Source organism: Palaemon carinicauda, chromosome 36, assembly GCF_036898095.1.
Source record: "Palaemon carinicauda isolate YSFRI2023 chromosome 36, ASM3689809v2, whole genome shotgun sequence".
NCBI classification, from domain to species: domain Eukaryota; kingdom Metazoa; phylum Arthropoda; class Malacostraca; order Decapoda; family Palaemonidae; genus Palaemon; species Palaemon carinicauda.
In genome coordinates, this window is record NC_090760.1 from 27,589,731 (window position 1) to 27,602,652 (window position 12,922).

Genomic DNA, 12,922 nt, shown 5'->3' on the forward strand with positions numbered 1-12,922 from the left:
GAGAGAGAGAGAGAGAGAGAGAGAGAGAGAGAGAGAGAGAGAGAGAGAGAGAGAGAGAGAGAGAATGTTAAACGTTGTAAAAACTCTTAAGTCTTATTTAACGATGTTCAAATATAATAATAATAATAATAATAATAATAATAATAAATAATAATAATAATAATAATAATAATAATAATAATAATAATAATGTTTATTGGACAAAAAATATTTACATTCAAAGATTTACAAAAAGAAAAACAGACTCAGTCCAAGCCCATGTGGAGCAGAGCTCTTCGGGCAATAATACAGCAAAATAATATCATCAATTAAGTAAAAATAAAAAATAAAGTAAAAATGGATATAGATATACAAAATGTACGCATACATATACATAATCATATGTATACAAATAGATACATATAAATGAGAATCTTAGCCTAAAAAACAAATGGAAATGCATATTTATATGATAAAGAAAGATGGTATATGAAAGCTAATGGTATATACATTGAAAAATTGTAGATATTAAGCAAAAAAAAAAAATCAGTAAAAAAACTAGTTTTACAAATAAAAAAATATTCTAAACAATGAAACATACTTGCGTTGTGGTTAGGTAGGCAAGTATAAATATTTATTAATAAAGCTTAATACCCAGATAACAGGAGATTTGTATATGATTTCTTAGGGTCAATTCTAATCACCAAATGAGCGAAAGAGCTTGAATTACTTGTAAAATAAAACAGTTTGTTTATAATAGATAACAAAAAGTAATGAAATGGAAATATGTTTTGATCGTAGGGTCGGTATTATAAGGCTAGGTTCAATTTTCAGTCATCCAATCTGAATTGTTTAAATTTTCAAAATCCATCCCAGACTCAGGAAAGAAAAAAACGACATAACGAGATAAAGAATGTGTTATTATTTAAAGAAATCATTAGATTATAAATTAAGCCGAACTAGCTACAAGGAGTCTAGCCAAGGCTGTCTCGAGTGTATTTGAGACTGCCTTGGTCTAACCATGGCTAGAGCCATTTATCTTTCTGCACGGCTCTGGTCCCGGCCAGCTCGAAGCAAAGAGGTTAAATAGGCCTCCTTGAGCTCAAGGTGAGATAAAGAGGCTTTAATGGCCAGATTAAGAAATTGGGCGTTGAGGATCTCACGAGGACCCACATAAAGGAGGTCGGCCAGACAGAGGATTATGAATGACTCACCGACCTGGCTTATCCCGTGGGTCAAGGCTCTCCCAGTCTGACTCCATATCTCTCATAAATGACTGGTTTGATGTCATGAATTCAAACTAAATGATTGGAGACTTGCAAATGCACAGTGGATTTGGAATGCACATGGAGCAGCAAATAAATGTGCTTAATAAAGTGATAGACTGCGTGAGTAAAATGGAAGTCAAATCTCTAAAAACCTGGTGTATTTATAGATTTCAGAAAGGGATACTTTCGTCAAAGCCACTGATTGGTTTTTTTCAATATGGTGTAAAGCAATTTCGCCGTTTACTATATCTTAACTCAAAGGCTGAATCAGGACTGCCTAGAACATTTCTTTGGTTGCATAAGGCAGATGAATAGTTCATATGATCATCCAAATCCTGTAGATTTCAAGTATAGGAGGAGAACACTATTGCTTGGCAAAAATGTTGGAATCATTAGTGAAAAAAACTCATTCGTATGGAAAGTTTAATGATCAGGACATGTTGACTAATATGTCAGCAAATGAAATAAAAAATCAAGCCAAAGAAAGGGAGATGGCGTTAGAAGTGTGCCTGACAAAGCCTTTTGTTTAAAGATTTGGGCCTGATTGTGAAAATTACTTTGATTTTTCAACCCAAGATGACATGCCAATTGATGATGCAAACTTGAAAAAAAAAAAAAAAAAAAAAAAAAAAAAAAAAAAAAAAAACTCGACACTCTTATAGCAGAAGAAGCTCTGAAGTATATTGGTGGCACGGTCCAGGTATATATAGACCTTGATTGGTGGATACATAGTGAAAAAAAAAATCTCCATCAAACACCCTCATTTGGGCAATCAAGAAACTAGTGAAACTCCAGGTACATCGTGGATTGAATTCAAAAGTGGGGGTTATTTGCATTTTCCCTTTAAAGATTTCTTCCTACGATTAACTAAGTTAAGAGAGGTGTTTAACTCCATTCACGGATAAAGTCTTCGTGTAGGAGAAAACTGTTCTAAAACACTCGAGGAAGAACTTAAAAAGGCTTCAAGAGAACTTGAAATGGAGATTCCTGATGAAGTGTTAATTTTTTTTTGCCAAGATATGTTTTTTTCAGAATACGCTGCTTCAACAACGCCCTCAGATTAATTAAAAAGTTGAAAAACAAATTTGACGGAAAACAAGATAGGAAAGAAATTAAACTTAATATGTAGTATTATATTTCCCAGTTCTCTCTCTCTCTCTCTCTCTCTCTCTCTCTCTCTCTCTCTCTCTCTCTCTCTCTCTCTCTCTCTCTCTCTATATATATATATATATATATATATATATATATATATATATATATATATATATATATATATATATATGTATATATATATATATATATATATATATATATATATATATATATATATATATATATATATATAAGGTGTGTGTTTGTGTATCAATGTCCATATGAATTATGATTTGTGACTGTATCAATATTGTTTGAATACATTGATAGAAAATAACATTTATCCTGGTAGCCTACGTGTTAACTAACAAAATTTATACAAATATATATCATCGTCATATCAAAACGCACGACACTGGGCCGGGCTATGGCTCACTTGATAGGATAGAAAGAAAGAAAAAATACTGACCATCGTTTGGCCGACCTTCTTTAAGTGGGTCCTGGGCTACACCTTTGTACGGAAATGAAAATGAAAAATCTTAGGCCTATCACTGGTATTATGCACTAACTTATTAAAACGCCTGACTAGAAATATTGCAAATGTGTAGACATATGATAATAAAAAATAAGTTTTTTTTTTTATTTGCGATTGGAATACAGTTTGTTTCCATCGTTACGATTTCAAATTTTCTTCTGTGCAATAAAATGCTCACGTTATTATCTACCATGATCATTATGCATCGTTAAAGGCTTTTTACTTATACTTGTTAATCTTAACTTTAGTTTTGGATATATGTGGGACAAAACTATTCGGAACTCTCTCTCTCTCTCTCTCTCTCTCTCTCTCTCTCTCTCTCTCTCTCTCTCTCTCTGCTGTTGATTTTGTGTGAATAGTTTGGTTACAGTGAACTCTATGTTTTCGTATCAAACCTAAATTGAATTGCGCCCAGTTAAGCAAGAAATTTATGCTGACGGTGTATGTATGTACACATGAATTACATAGGAACAGGGATTTTGAAATAGGCCTATATATGCCGCACTCAAGGTACAAACAGCTTACATACATTCGTAGAACACAACTGTAGAAAAACACGGCCACCTGTGTGGGAGGAGACCACACGTCCCTTAGGGATGCTTCCTCACCGTCAATCCCCAGTGGGGATTTAACACTGGACTCTGGATACTTCTCGATGGAATGCGATACGAGACCTTGAAGAAATTAATTTTCACAAAATTTAATCCTAAATTTGGTTACCAAATGATTGTTTATTATTGTAAAGTCAGATCAACCTACTTTATAGAAAATGAATGCCAACATCAGGATTGCACTATTTTTACACCGAGTTTTTATGAAAGTATGATAAATATATTACGAAGTGCTAATAAAATGACCTCTTATCCACAGATGTGAACGAAAGTGGTATATGAACATTTAATGAAAAACAGTGAATATGTTCCAAATATTGAAAAATTGTATCCACTATTCAACTGGAAACTAATTTGGGAACATGTAAATAATAAGTATAGAGAAAGTAAAAGTAGAGAAATTTTATTTAAGTATGTTCATGAAATTTTAAGTACAATGATGCAAGATTTTAAGGAATGCGGTTGTGGATTCATAGAAACTAATATGCATTTGGCATATTTCTGTCCTTTGGTTAAGAATTTGTTGTCCTGGGTATTCGAATTGCTTAGAAAATGTTGTAAATTGAACACTAATAACAGGTTAAGGATTATAAAACTAGATTTCGAAGCTTACTCAAAAAGGGATGAAAATGCAGCAATGGTAATAATGATAGATTTTATTTCAAGTATCTGAATGGCAAGACAATTGGGAATAAGTGCTGAACAGCAAATTATTAAATGTATAAAGATTAAACTGTTAAATACATTTAATGTAAATATTATTGGATAAAAGAATCATATTAAAAATATATTCACGTCCGTTCGTGTTGTATCAAAGACAACACTTCTTGTTGGCCCGGCCTTTCCCTTGGTCGGCTCGTAGGTAACCAAAAACTTAAAAACATATTTAGAAAAATAATAAAATTGTAATTTTTTATATTATAATAGATATTATAATGTATATAAAAAAATGTAAAATATAATTTGTAAAGGAATATTTCTTAATAAAAGAAAAAAAAATCATGACATCAAGATTTAGCAGTGGAAACTGATGTGAAATAGCTCTCGTCTTGAAGCTGAAAATCTGGGTCATCATACAGTGTATCGTGTTTTTGTGTGTGCACGTACATATGGTCTCCTATATCTCTGTATAAAATACTTTCACATGGCCTACACATGTATATAAATATGATTCAATGGTGTTAGAATTCGTTTTTGTTACGTTGAAAAATTTGTATGCGGTAATTTTTTTTTACTTTTCAAATGACTATTTTAATGGCCTAATATGCTTGTGTCTTCCGTTAATCTTGACCTGTTTAAGTGTATTTTGCATTTACCACGCGTATTTTTATGACAATATTTTTTTTTCCGTTTATCATTTCATTAATATATTTCGAGTACCACCTAAGTAATCATTTTGTTCACCGGAGCAATTCAAACATGCAACTGTGTGTCACCTGTATTCTGATAGTTTCCGCCCCCGAGTCTGAGCCTTGCCCACGCGGATGAGAGAGTTGGGGGTGGGATGTCCATTTGCCTTTTCAAACCCCTTAAAATTATGAACAAAGGTCTTGTTGTTTTTATATTAAACGGTGATAATAGATGGTTCAGTAAAACCGTTCGATTTGTGAATTTGAAAAACATCGCCATTGCATGAGCTCTGAGCCTCTGCCAATCTTCAATGCCTCAAGGTGGCCAAGTACACTTGACGAAGACGAAACCTAGGCTAATGATGTTCAGAATTATTTCGAAAATAGAATTTATGGAATCTAATTCCGTTCTCTCTCTCTCTCTCTCTCTCTCTCTCTCTCTCTCTCTCTCTCTCTCTCTCTCTCTCTCTCTCATAAATAATTAATCGCAAAATGTGTAAGTGTTTTTATACCATATACTCTACGCTAAGTACTTTAAAAAAAAAAACTCTCTTAATTCTGACTATACTAAATTGATTTATATTTGGCTTTAGTTCAGAAGTCTATTGAAACAGACAACAGAGAGAGAGAGAGAGAGAGAGAGAGAGAGAGAGAGAGAGAGAGAGAGAGAGAGAGTCAAAAAGTCAAAGTCAAAGTAAAAAACCTTTATTCCATTATAAAATGGTTATTGTGTTACATAACAATATAAATAATTTACATAAAATTCACAATAATTTAGGATATATAAACATTCAAGTAAAATTTAAAAAATATTGTTTTAGTCCTGATCGGCTGCTCTGCCTGGCATCGCTTTAGACTCCGGTAACGCATGTTCATATATTACACCAGTCTCTGGCACCAGTCACCAGCTTCCTTCCTCCCCGCAGCGTGAGGTCTTGGCGAGGTTTGATCGACAGTTTGAGATGTGTAAGGTGTCTGTCATGTTTTTAGAAGGTGTTGGAGTAGCTTTGTTTGTGCATGTATTAGTCTGTAACATCCCTTTGCTTTTAAGCAGACATATCCGTCGATTGCATACATAATCCTAAGGTGTTAACATGGATAGCAAAGAGTCCGCCTCTCTGATTGGTCGGCTGCGGAGTTGAACCAGAGCCACAGACTACTACGAAGTCCGAGCTCGTAGCCTTAACCTCATTGTGACATGTACATAAGTATTCTTAATATTAAGGTATTAAACACAGGAATACTCTGTCTTCTTATCTAAAGGCATTGCTTAGAGTTCGATTTTTTTATAAATCTTATACAAATCTCTTGTTATCTGTGTTATCTGCAGATGTTATTCATTGGGTGACTTCAAAAACATTAAGTTTCCTTATTGGCAAATCAAAGTTATGATTTTTAAAAGTAATAATGGCGGTTGAGATGTTGAATTTTAAAGCATGTTTACTACAATGACACAAAAATCTCAGCACTCAATTTTGTTGACAAAAAAATCAACATACATGGATTGCGCAACAATTATGCTATCTATAACGGGTTACTGAAGCCCAATATATTCATCCACTCAACAATCTACACAAAATCTCTTGATGAAGTAAGTACATCGTCAAGGAATTCGACCTTGTAAATGTTCTTCCAAATCTCCCCTGGCCGAATCAGGTCTGCATTGTCCCACCAAACGTAAAAGTCCTAATTTGTCCCGTTACTTCAATTGGACATTCCATTATCAAAATCAACCTCACTGAAGCCACTGCGGCTTTCACCAGATTACCTATGTTTGTTTCAAATTTCAACAGAGCTTAATCTAGCAAAATCCTAACCAATATTTTTCATTTATTTAATAGCATAAGCCACTTACCATTACACAAGTTTCGACACCACTTGGTATTGTACTCTATCAGAAACTAAAAGGTTCTTGTCGCAAGTTGCACATGGGCAATAAATGGCCTCCCAGGCCCCAGAACTTGAGCTTATGTTTCAAATGTATAAATTCAATTCAATTTAAAAGCGTTATTGGACCAAGAGTTGGGCATCCTGCTATTCTAATAATCAGGCCTTCTCCATCATGAGACTCAATACTACACAGTACTCTAGAAGTTTTATTCCAGCTGTGACCAAGTTGTGAAATGATCTTCCTAATCGGGTAGTTGATTCAGTAGAACTTCAAAAGTTCAAACTCGCAGCAAATGTTTTTATGTTGAACAAGCTTACATAAGTCCTTTTATAGTTTATATATCAAATATCTGTTTTAATGTTGTTAATGTTTTTAAAATATTTTATCTTAATTTTCATTACTTCTTATATAGTTTATTTATTTCCTTATTTCCTTTCTTTACTGAGCTATTTTTCCCTGTTGGGCTTATAGCATCTTGCTTTACCAACTAGAGTTGTAGCTTAGCTAGTAACGGTAATATTAATAATAATAATTTTGTAGAAGTTAGGAGCGATCTAGTCAAAAGTGGTAGTACAGCAGGTTAACCTTGCACAAGCCTTTAATAAGAAACCACCTTTTCGTCTTTAATTCTCAATAACTTTTATTATTAGTATCAACCTCTTTTGCAATTTAGTAAAAATAAAGGATTGTGCACATACGTAGGAAGCCTGGGACCCAATTACAGGATCAGTATTTAACGAAAGGTTATTATATTAATGATAATGTTTATTGGATAAGAAAAAAAAAATATTCATATGTCAGAGCTTTACAATAAAGACTTAGTTCAAGCCCATGTGGAGCAGAGCTCTTCGAGCGTTTATATAATAATAATAATAATAATGATAATGATAATGACGATAATAATGTTTATTGGACAAAAAATATTTACATATAAAAGATTTACACAAAAAGACTCAGTCCAAGCCCATGTGGAGCAAAGCTCTACGGGCAATAATACAACTAAAATAATATCATCAATTAAGAAAAAAAAGTAAATATTGATATAGATATACAAAATGTACACATACATTTACAAAAACATATATATATATATATATATATATATATATATATATATATATTGTATATATATACTGTATATATATATATATATATATATATATATATATATATATATATATATATATATATATATATATATATATATATATATATATATATATATATATATATTGTATATATATATACTGTATATATATATATATTTATATGTATATATATATATATATATATATATATATATATATATATATATATATATATATATATATATAAATGAGATTCTTAGTCTAAAAACAAATGGAAATGTATATTTATATAATAAAGAAGGGTGGTATATGAAACTAATGGTATATACATTAAAAAATTGTCGATTTTAAGCAAAAATTTTGTAAAAGATTAGTTTTACAAACAGAATATTCTAAACAATGAAACTGATGTTTCCATTATGGTTAGGTAGGCAAGTATGAATATTTATTAACACAGCTTTATTACCCAGATAACAATAGGATTTGTATATGATTTCTTAAAAGATCGAACACTAAGCAATGCCTTTAGATAAGCGGGCAGAGTATTCCAAAGTTTAATACCTTGATATAGATAAGATTGCTCGCATCTATACATATCTATATAGATGAAAGGAAGAGTTAAGTTTGAATTTCTTGTTCCATATTGATGAACTGATTGTTCCTGAATTATTTTTCGTCGAAAATCTAAAAATTTGTTTAATGTAAGTGTTTGTAACATCATATTCATTAAGGAGAGCTTATAAGTGTGTTCCAGCTTCAATATCGAGAGAGACCGGAAGAGCGGCGATGTATGAGCTAAGAATCACTGGAGCTTACGATTCTTACCAGTCTTTTTTGAATTACAATTAACGGTTGCGGTAATGCAGTCATTTATGTGAGGAGATACTAACGAGTGATACAATTGCTTTATAATATATAAAGGGGAATACTCTTTTAATCTATATATGATACCCATTACTTTGGCAATTTTATTAACTGTCATGTTAACATGTTCACAGAAAGTTGGTTTATTATCAAGAATTATCCCTAAAAATCTACCACTGGACTTCTAGTAAGTGTGTGATTTCCTTTAACAACCCTTATGTTATCTGGAACTCCGTGCAAAGAAAAGACTATGAAGTATGTCTTTCATTTAAGGTTAACTTATTTGCTAGTAGCCAGTTTTTTACATTAGTTAAATCAGCGGTTAGTGTATCACAGAGCAAGGTCCCTTGTCACAGAGGGAGTAGATATCTTTATGTCTAAAATGAAGCGTAGTGTCATCGGTAAAGAGTATGGAGCTTAACCTACCAACTGACCGAGGTAGATCATTGATATAGGCGAGGAAAAATTCAGGCCCAGGACTGATCCCTGGGGAACACCTATTTTGACATCCATAACCTCTGAGAGATGGCCATCGAGGGTCACAAATTATTTTCGACTCGTTAAGTAGGATTTTAGTAAGAGTAATGCATTTCCATGTATTCCATAATGTTCGAGCTTTTTAAAAAGCATATCATGAGACAGTGTCAAAGGCTTTACTCAAATCTAAAAAGACCGCACCAAGGTATTCATTTTTATTCATCGCATTGTAGATATTTTCGAGATCATTAACAGCATCACTTGTACTGACGCCACGCAGAAAGCCATACTGACAGGTAGAAAATATATTACATCTAATAAAGAAAGAGTAGAGTCGATTGTACAATAATTTTTCAAAAATTTTATTCAATAAGGGAAGGCAACTTATTGGTCCATAGTTACTGACATCCGATTTATCACCAGACTTATGTAACCAGTAACGCACGCTCTTTTAAAAATGTCATATGATTCTGACCAGTCTTTTGTGAAATACAATTAACGGTTGCAGGACGTTTCTACTACTACTCCCCCACGCCGCAATGCAGTAATTTAAGTGAGATACTAACGAATGATACAATTGTTTTATAATACATATAAGGGAATACTCTTCCAATCTATGTATGATACCCATTTCTTTGACAATTTTACTAACTGGCATATTAACATGCTCACAGAAAGTTAGTTTATTTTCAAGCATTAACCCCTAAATATCTACCACTGGACTTCTGGTCAAGAGTGTGATTTCCTTATGTTATGTTATCTTGAATTTTACGCAAAGAAAAGGCTATATAATTGTTTTTCTTTTATTCAATGTTAACTTATTTGCTAGTAACCAGTTTTTTTTTCTTTTTTTTTACACGAGTTAAACTTATTGGTCTATAGTTATTGACATCCGATTTATCACCAGACTTATGTAGCACAGAAACAAACGCTATTTTAAAAATGTCAGGATTAATGCCAGAGGCAATACAACGGTTGAACAACAGGGATATCGGAATGGCAAGTAAACTAGCATTATTCTTATATAGTCTAGTAGGGGAAGAATGAATATTTGCTTTTTTGTTCTTTAGTTTCTTTTTTTATATTGTTGATTACTTCAAGTGGAGAAGACGAGGTCAAATAGAGACTGCTGATCTGAAGGAGGCAAATAGAAATGGATATCTAAATGATTATTTTGAAGCAGGGCATCTCGGAGAGTGATGCCGATTGTAGAGAAATGAACATTAAAAGCATTGGCAATCTGTGCTGTCAGTTATGGTTTCGCCGTTACGACCGATGAGTTTTCTCAGTGACGTGCGATTTTTCTTGCCAGGCCTGAGGGACGTGTTAATGAGATCCCAGGATTTTCTAGCATCTTTTCGTCAAGAAGCAAACGCAAGCAGAGCGAATTAGGAAAGGTATAAATTTAGACAAAAAAGTTAGCCAATGTATAAGAATATGCCTGTTAAATATCCAAGCACTAACCAAGCAGAAATTAATAGAAATAGAAAACGAGATGAACACAAATAAAGTTCATATATTTTGTTTGACAGAAACGCACCAAAAAATAGATAAAATACAGCTGAGTAAAGGTCTGTTAAAGTTAGAAAAAAGAAGGGATTTTAAAGACAAAAAGGGTGGAGGGTTAATGTTAATTTTTAAAAACAATAACATCACTGAAGTAGAGGAAATAGAAACCAAACATAGCGATATAATAATGGTACAGTGCAAAATCCACAACTTAGTATTCCTGATAATACTGGTATATTTCGCAGCAGGAAATACAGAAGGAGATAGAAAAAGAGATCAAGAATTGAAAGTGGAATGTGAAAAATTAATACAAAAAGCAGGAGAAACAACACCTTTGCTAGTTATGGGGGATTTTAACGGCCACGTGGGATTTCTTGGGCACCAACAAGTAGACAGAAATGGGGAAATGGTGCTAGATTGGATGGGTAACCACAACCTAACACTATTAAATGGAGATGAAAGGTGCTCAGGACTATACACGTGGAATAGACAAGATCAGCATAGTGCTATTGATTTTGTACTTGCAAATAATATGCTATATAAACAATTTAAATGTATGGAAATAGATGAAGATAAAACAGTATTAGATATATCAGATCACAACTTAATAACAGTAGAATTGGAAGCAAAAGCAAAAACAAATAGCGAAAATAATTACAATAAAGGGAAGTGGGAAGAAATTACATATTATAGCAGTGATGCAAAAGATATAGACGAATATGTGAAATCTATAGAGAGAAAACTTGTCAGCAAGGATGTAAAAAACATTGATGAGCTAAACATAATAATGGCAGAAATGAAACAAGAACATTTGGCTAAAACATATAGGAGAAGGGTAACAAATGAAGGGAAGACCAAAGAACAACCTTGGGTAACCGAGGAAATAAGAAGAAAGATTAAGGAAAGAAAGGAACTTAATAGAAAAAAGAGAAATGAAAAAGATATTAGGATAAAAAGAGAATTAGAAGAAAAATACAATCATAAGAAGAAAGAAGTACAAATACTGGTGAAAGAGAGCATAACGTTATATGAGAAAAAGAAGACCAGGGAGATAAGAGATGATAAAAACAATAAACTATGGGAAAACATAAACAAATTAAGAAATAGCAAAGTAATAAAAAGCGAGGCAATACAATTATATGGAGAGAGAGGAAATAAACTATCAGATGAAGAGGCTAAAGAAGAATTAGTAAAATTTTGGAAAACAGTCTACAACACACATGAAAATAGAATAACTGAGATCTGGAATGAGGAGGAGGAGAGTGAATACCTGGATAATTTGAGAAGAGAAAACGACATTATAACTGTAAATGAATATAGTATACCTGAACATCTAAGGGAGCATTACGATGCTGTACTTAATGTCGAAGGAATAATTAAACCCATGCCCGCCGCTGAAATGAGTAAAGGTAAATTAGAAAAATGCTTAAAACGTCTAAAGAAAGGTAAAGCAGCTGGGCCAGATGGACTAAAGCCAGACTACTACAAAGCAATGATGATGAGTGATATATGCAAGAATACACTAGTGAACTGCTACAAAGAGGAACTAGCCAGCAAAGAAAAACCCAAAAGCTGGAAAGAATCCAGAACAAAAATGTTAAAAAAGAAAAACAAGCCAACAGCAAAGGAATTGAGACCTATAGCTCTCACAAATGTATCATATAAAATATATATGGCTTTTATCAAGGATGAAATAGAAAGGCATTTAAAAAGTAATAATGTCATAGAGGATAGTCAAGCAGGATTTACAGGAGGAGGAAGGATTGAGGATAATATATTCATCTTACAATACATGGTCGAAGAAACTTTCAAAAATAAGAAAAAACTCATAGTGGCCTCTTTAGATTTCAAAAAAGCTTTCGACTCCATAAAAAGGGAAGCACTGATAGAAACATTAAAGCAATACAAAGTACATACTAGTATAATTAACTCTATAGCTGAAGTGTATGTGGGAGACTCGACTACGTTAGACATAGGGGAAAGAGTAGAACAAAAATTGAGCGTAAATAGTGGAATAAAGCAAGGCTGTACTGCCTCTACAACATTATTCAAATTAATTACTTATCAGATTATAAAACAAGTAGAAAAGGAAGGTAATGGTTTTAAAAAGGATATTATAAAGCTAGTAGTATTATTTTTTGCTGATGATGTCCTAGTGCTTGCTGAGAATATAGAGGATGCTGAATTAAACATAAGGAAACTGATAGATATAGGAAAGCAGTGTGGTTTAGACATAAATAGAGACAAAAGTAGCGTACT